Genomic DNA, 7,927 nt, shown 5'->3' on the forward strand with positions numbered 1-7,927 from the left:
CTCAACTATGGGCAGTAAACAAGGAGAAGGAATTGAAATCGCAACACAGGCAGAGATTGCGTGGGGGCGCGGGTGGGGGGAGTTTGTGATGGAACCAGCTCTGTTCTTCTCCCAGCTGTGCCTACTCCCTTTCCGCTTTTTCCAGCCCCCCAACTTCCTCATTTGTACCATATGGGTGAGGGAAGCTGCACAATTTAGCTTTTCACTTCCTGTATCTGAATTTCCTAGAACTGTTGGTGTTTCCAGGATTGCATACCTGGTCCGGAGGAGCCCACTGCTCTGCTGCTGCTCAGTCTTCACCCAAGTCCCTGGCCTTCCTCTGGAGTCTCAGCCCTCAAGGTGCCCCAGCTCTGGCGTAACTCTTTTCACTCTGCGTAAAAGGAGGAGAGAGGGTGATGGAGAATAGGATTTCCTGGTCAGAATGGGAGGGGGGAAGCTGGGGAAAGGAGCAAAATTTATTGATCATCAGATGAAATGGGAATTGTGTCAGCATTGGCTGCACATTAACCATTCAGTTCCCACAAGAATTTGGGTATTATTATTATTATTATTATTATTATTTAAAGTGTTGCTTTTTAAAAAAGATTTATTTATTTGTGCATGCAAGAACTGGGGAACAGACCAGACATGTGGGGGGTGAGAGGATTCACCAGAGACAGAGTGGGGAGCAGAACAGGCGGATTGACTGAAATACACTGCTGAGGGGAGCTGCGGGTGAGACAGGAGGGGTCTGCTGTGCCATGTGGGTAGCTCCCTGGCCGGGATCAAACTCGTGCTGCAGCGGCTATGGAGAGCTTCAGTGCTGCATCCTAGCCCCTTGTGCCACCCGGGTGGCCCCAATTTTGTTATTATTTTGAATGACAGACCATGGGTCAGAGCCACTGTGTGACTTGACCAAGATCATAGATTGGCAAGTGAAAGAGGCAGATTTCAAACCCAGTGCTGCGTGACACCCAGATGTGGGACCCCTCCACAGGGATTGTTTTCATGAATGGTCTTCAATTTCAACCAGTTCACCCATAAAATCTCTCTAAGGGAGCTACCCTGAATTTATACACACATCCTTGCAATAAGAAGGAAACAGAGTGTGTTGAAAGGTAGAGAAGGAAAGCAAACACAATTTAGATTATATTTTCTATATAGATGGAATTGTTTTCTGTAACTTGCTTTTTTATACAAATAACAATGCATCAGGGACATTTTCTCTACATTACTTCATATAATGTCCTTTATTTTTCTCCATCTCATTTCACACTATCGATCATTTATCATTTCATCATTTACTTATTAAGATTTTCCCTGTTGATAAACATTTAAGTTGTTTCCAGCTTTGTCTTGTATTCTTTTTTTTTTAAAGATTTATTTATTTATTTATACAAGCACTGGGTACAGTCAGAAGTGCGGGAGGGTGAGAGAATTCACCAGAGCCACAGCAGGGAACAGAACAGGCAGACTGACAAAGTACACTGCTGAGGGGAGCAGTGAGCGTAGCAGGAGAGGTCTGCGCATCATGTGGGATTCTCGCAGGCAGCCGGGGATGGAACCAGTGCTGCAGAGATTGCATGCAGCTTCGCAGCCCAGCACTCAACCGCTGCGCCACCAGGGAGGCCCTAGATTTTTTTTTTAATTAAAGATTTATTTATTTTTATACAAGAGCTGGAGTACAGGCCAGAGGTGCGGGAGGGTGAGAAGATTCACCGGAGACAGAGCGGGGAGCAGAACAGGCAGTCGACCAAAATACACTGCTGAGAGGAGAAATGGGTGAGACAGGAGAGGTCTACCATGCCATGTGGGAATCTCCCTGACCGGCAGGGAATTGAACCCGTGCTGCAGAAGCTGCGCACAGCTTCACAGCACTGCGCTCAACACGCTGAGCCACCAGTGAGTCCCTTGTTTTACTTTTATTTGTTGTTTTGATTAGTATTTGTTACAGGATCTTGGAAGTCCATGCTGAGACTGAACTTGGGGTGCAGCTATCTATTAGGGATCAATACCTGTGAAAGGAAGGGGAAAGAAGGAGGAGTGGGCACAGAGAGAACCTACACAGCCCTGAAGACCCTACACAGCCCAGCTCATGTAACCTGGGTCAACCTACAGTGCCAGGTGCAGCTGTCCAGCATGGGGCTGAGCCAGGACCTTTACAACCCCTTGTCGCCCTGTCACCAGACACAGACCACCCTGGAGGGGAGTGAACTCAGAGAGGGGAGACAGTAGTCTCCCCAGTCCCATGCCTGAGCAACAACTTCTTCCTGGAAAAGAGTGGGGGTGGTGAGGTCTTTGCTAGCTCCCTCTGCATTGTACTCACACGCTAATCTGGGGATAATCACCACTTCTGCATTGTTGAAGTTCTCCCACAAAGAACTTGGTATATTTTTCCAGTCACCTATGCACACATTTATTCATCCATTCAACAAGTACTTAGTGGATGTCTGCACACTGCCAGGCACGCTCCTTCAAAAGAGGCATACTTCAGCAGTAAAAGGACAAAAAAGCTTGCCCTTATAGTGGGTGAGCACCCTCATTCTAGTGGGAGACAGATAAACAAAATCAATGACAAAAAACATATATCTGTATATCTATAGATAGATATAGATAGATAGATAGATAGATAGATAGATAGATAGATAGATAGATAGATAGATAGAACATCTCATGGTGATAAGTGCTATGGAGGAAAATATAGCCGGGAAGTAAAAAAGGGTTGACTTCTAATGAACTATCTAGAATAGGGTATCAAAAAAGGGCCTTACCAGGAAGGTGACACTTGAGCAGAGTCTGAAGATGGTGAGGGAGCAAGTCATGAGGGGCTCTCGAAGGAAGAGTGTTCCAAGACAGAGGGCACAGCAAGTGCAAAGAAGTTGCTGTTAATGTCTGGGGGTGGAGAATGTCTGGTGTGTACAAGGATCATTCATTTACAGAGATGTCAGAGATTTTATAGAGAAGTGAGCAGAGAGAAGAGGAGTAATGATCACAGAGGGAAACCATGGATTGCCGGTTCTTGAGGGCTTTGTGGGCTATTACTAAGGATTTCTTTTCCTCCAAGTTAGAGAGGTGGACTTTGGGGGGGGGGCGGTCAGAACAGAAGAGTAATGTGTGACCTCACTTATAGGTTAGGTGCAACAATATGACTGTTACACTGACTTTCATGAAAGGGGACAAGGGTGGAAAATGGAGAATCCAGGTAAGGAGCTATTGTCACATCCAGGTGGGAGATGATCGTGATATGTGCATGGAGGTTGGGAGGAAGGTTCAGATTCTGGATATATTGTGATGGTAGATTGACAGGATTTTGCTGATTAATTGCAAGCGGGTTTCACAAGAACAGTTCTCCTTCTAGTCCCCAAAATAAATTAAACTTTCAATGTTTCCCATAATTGCTGACTGCCCAGAAAAAACAACTTTATCTCCCACTGCCACAATGCTGACGCCTAAAGATATGTATGACCTTTTGTGAATATGATAATCTCGTGAAAGAGGTCTGTCCTGCTATCTGTGAACAGAAAAACAAAAACTTCTTAAAAAGGATAACCACACCGAATTTCCTTTGAATGCCTGCTGTGGTTTTGTTTGCTAAGCCTGTTCTCCCAAAGTGTGATTCCCTTGCAACTTCTTTGCAAGTAAACTTCCGTTCTTCCTCACATATTTTCGTCTCTGCAATTTCTTCCTTCCACCACCTTTTCCACGATCCCTTGCCCACTCTCAGCACATCAGATGGTCAGGTCACCTGACAGGGTGACCCAAAACTTCATTTCCATAGCCTCCAAGTCCTTTGTGAACCTGTATTTTTTGGGTCACCACAATCACCACTGACCTTCATAGTAATGTACACGGGGGTGCAGGTGGCATCCCACAGTAGGCTCAGTTCTTTTCCCTCCATTGTGAAGCAACAGACGCATTTCCCTTCTTGATCAGAATAGATCGCCCCCAAGAAGCACAATCATGGGCATCCCCACCCTAGTGGTATTAGGAGGTGCTCAAAGCAACCAGGGCAGTTCACCTTCAAATTTAAACCAAACCAAGGCTCTATTGCCTAGAGGGGAGCTTCTTTCCTTAGGCCCTAGAACATTCAAAATCCATTGATTCAGATTGCACAGATGAAGCATAAATATTCCTTTCATGAACTACTAGGTGTTCGCTGAGAGGAGACACGCTCTCTTCTGTCGCTCTGCTGTGCCCGTGGCTGTGGGGAGACAGCGTCACGTTGACCAGTGACTGAAGGCAACGCCCACTCACAGCTCAGCCTGGGAGGTCAGGGAGAGGTGGTCAAGGGAGAAGATTGCCCCACCTTGGCCCCAAGCCTACGAATATGTCTTTCCAGATGTATTTCTGTGCACATTTCTGTGCCTGTAAGAAGATGTCCACACATGTAGCTTTCTCTGTAAGGTGCTTCTGCTTTTAAATGGGTCTTTAAAAGGGGGTTTCCACCTACCACTACCCTCCTCTCTGTTTAAAGTCTGCATGGCGTTCAGCGCTTAAATAGCCAAACTTTTTTAATGATACTTTTAGTGATGCATTGTTGCAGTGCTTGCCTCTTTGGTTTTATAAATAACGTTGAAGTGAAGAAGTTTACATGTGCTGTTGCGCATGGAAGAAAGTGCTTCTCTTTGTTAGATACCTAGAAGTAGAACTGTTGAGTAGAAATACCTCTCTTAAAGTTTAAAATGGTGTAGGGTTTTCACTTACAGGAGAAATATAGGGGAACCAAATAAGACATCAAGGGGAAAAAGTGATAACAATACAAAGCACAACAAAACAAAAACAACATACAATTATAAACCAGAGACATCCTGCAGGGGAGGAGGAGGGAGAGGGAGCAGAGGGAGGGAGGGAGGAGCACAGGGGGCTGTGGTGATGGTGGACTGGTGCACTGGTGAAGGAAATTCTATGGGGACTACACCTGAGCGGAAAGGAGGGGGAAGCAAACATTTAAAAACTAACAATAATGTAAAAAATAATTAATTAAATGGTATAAGGTCCTCCCTTGGCACAAATGGTTAAGTCTCAGTGCTATGAAGCTATCAGCAGCCGCTGCACCATGAGTTCAATCCCCAGCCAGGGAGCTGAACCACATGGCACAGCAGACCTCTCCTGCCTGGCCCACTGCTCCCTCAGCAGTGTAGCTCTGCCTGTTCTGCTCCCCACTCTGTCTCTGGTGAATACTCTTACCACCACCAGAACCCACACACACACTTCTGGCCTACACCCCAGCTCTTGTATGCATAAATAAATAAAATAAATCTTTAAAAAAATAAAAATAAAAATGGTACAGATAGCTAGATTCAGAGCTAAATTGCCCTGAAAAGATATGACCAATTAATCTTGATATGAGGATACATGATGCCTCTTCCGCTCAGCATCGTGTCTGAAAATCGTCCATGTTGTTTCATGCTGTGACTTACTCATCCTCATTCATGTGGTGTCCTGGTGGTAGCAGGCACAGTTATCCAGCCAACCACAGATGAGCGTTTGGCTTATTTTTAGCTTTTCACTATTTTGAATATCACTACTATAAGCAATTTTCTACATGTCTTTTTATAACTATCTGTACACATTTCTGTATTAATTATATGCAGGAGTGAAACTGCTGAGTCATAGGATATACTGTGTTTAGCCTTAGTACTTATCGCCAAGTGCTTTCTAAAGTGATGGCATCAATTTGCAAACCAACCAAAGGTGGGTGAGGTACCAGAGCAACTCCATCCAGCGAATGGTTGATTTTTTTTTTTCTCTGTCTTTTTCACCTTTGCCACTTTGGAGGATATTGTGATTTTAATCAACTTTTTTGAGATCTAATTCCTACACAAAGTGCACCCATTTTGTGTACACAAGTAAGTTTTATAAATATATGTAACTAAATAACCATCATAATCAAAATAAGGAAAATTGCCATCACCCCAAAAGTTCCCTTGAGCCACTTCCAGTCAACCACCCTTGATGCCTGACATCCGGTAACCAATGACCTACATCTTATCATTGCACAATAGGTTTTCCTTCTCCAGAGTTTCAGATAAATGCAGTGACACCGTATATACATTTGAGGGCTTCTTTCACTCACCATCATGTTTTTGAAATTCATCCATGTTGTTACAAGTAGCAAGAGTCCATTCCTAAATTCTATATTGTTAAGTAATATCCTGTTATATGAATTCAGTCATGTGTGTGGATTACCAATGTTTGGGTCAATGACAGGTTATACATACATATATATTCTGGACACAAGTCTCTTCTCAGATATAAGTATTACCAGACTGTGGTTTGCCTTTTCATTTCTTTAACATTGGTTTGCAAAAAACAGATTGTTTTTTTCTGCTTCAGATTTATTTGTACAAATAGCACAGGAAGACAACAGTGCCTTGTAGACAGCAGTCTAGGGGTGACACCAGTCCTTCTGTCCTCACACGGGCAGACAGCATTTTATTCTTCAGCCTTTCTGGGGGCCTGGGCACCTTGGGCGCCCTGAGCACCTTTGGCAGCCTGTGTTCCTTTGGGGACCTGTGCTGCAGCCACATCCTTGGCCTGGGTTTGAGCCTTGCCCTTTGGCCACGAGAGCCTGAGACCCTTGGCGTTGCGGGCATGTGCATGTGCCCAAGCTTGGGGTGAGCGATGTAGGCAAGTCGGCTGAGTTTGAGGCTCCTGCCCTTTCGGATGTTAGCCCTGACCGTCTTGGTCTTTACAAGGGCCTTGGTAGCCTCAGCATGTGCACTCATGGCCTTGGCATTGTGGGCCTGCATCTTCTTCAGGCCCTTCTTGTTATGTTTCTTGGCAAAGCGCATGTTCCTTAGGAATTTGGGATCCACCCCCTTAAGAGATTCGTATCTTTGGGACCGGGGTTTCTTGATGCCATTTCTGTGCCATTTTCGGGATTGTTTGTGCGTGGTGTGGTCCTTGGACATGGCCATGTCTGCACCCAGGGCCGCAGCTCCCCAGGCGCCTTGAGCTGGAAGAGAGGTAAAAAACAGATTTTTAAAATGAAGTCCAAATGGCAATCTTTTCTTTCATGATTCATGTTTTTTATACTAAGAAAACTGCCTACCCATATTTGCAAAGATTTTCTGTTTTCTTTTATAGTTCTTATAGTTACAGCTTTTGTATGTGTCTACAACCATTCTGAGTTGGATTTTTTTCACACATGTGGTTGTTCTAGCTGGGTAAACTGATCATTGATCCTTTTTACTGCAAATACTTCTTTGTCCATTTATATACTTTGGTCTTCTATAAAAAATATCAGTTATGTGGGTCTCTTCCTATACTTTCTATTCTGTTCCACTGATTGTATGTCTAACTTGATGCATATGCAAATATTAATGGGTTGTTTACTGTAGCTTTATGCTGGCTTGAAGTCAGATAATGTAAGTCTTCCTATCTTATTGGGTTGGTTTGTTTTTCCATAATTATTTGGGCTGTTCTAGATTTGTTATGTTTCCACATACATTTTAGAATCAGTTTGTCAATTTCTACCCCCAAAAACCTGCTAAGGTTTTTCTTGGGTTTGTTTTGAATCTACATATGATGTTTTGGAGAATTGGCATGACAATATTATTGTTTTTCAATCCATGAACATGTTAGATCAATTTGTTTAGATTTTCTTTAGTTGTTTATAAAGTTCAGCATTCATCCCTGAGTCACATATGTGGATCTAATCCTCAGCAGTATACCAAAGACCCTGAGAACTGAAATAATGGATAAACTGATGTCCATGTCCCCCCGATGACCTTAGAACTGAACTGACATTGGAACCATAACCTGCAGAAGTGTGTTAGAACTTGACACCTGAACCTTACCAGGTCAACTGCTCCTAAAACAAAATATCAATATCCTCCATAGATCTTAAAGAAGACCCACAATCACATATCTTAATATTCAAAATGTCCAGATTACAATCCAAAATTATTTGACATATGGAAAACCACAAGAAGTTCAACTCAGA

General features: G+C 43.6%; 1 pseudogene; it reads right to left on the reverse strand.

The window, feature by feature from the left end:
* Positions 1-6,414: 6,414 nt before the first annotated feature.
* LOC119231502 (60S ribosomal protein L29-like) lies at positions 6,415-6,899 on the reverse strand (annotated as a pseudogene).
* Between the last annotated feature and the right edge of the window lie 1,028 nt (positions 6,900-7,927).

This window comes from Talpa occidentalis, unplaced genomic scaffold (genome assembly GCF_014898055.3).
Source record: "Talpa occidentalis isolate TD23 unplaced genomic scaffold, MPIMG_talOcc4v2.1 talOcc4.7, whole genome shotgun sequence".
NCBI lineage: Eukaryota > Metazoa > Chordata > Mammalia > Eulipotyphla > Talpidae > Talpa > Talpa occidentalis.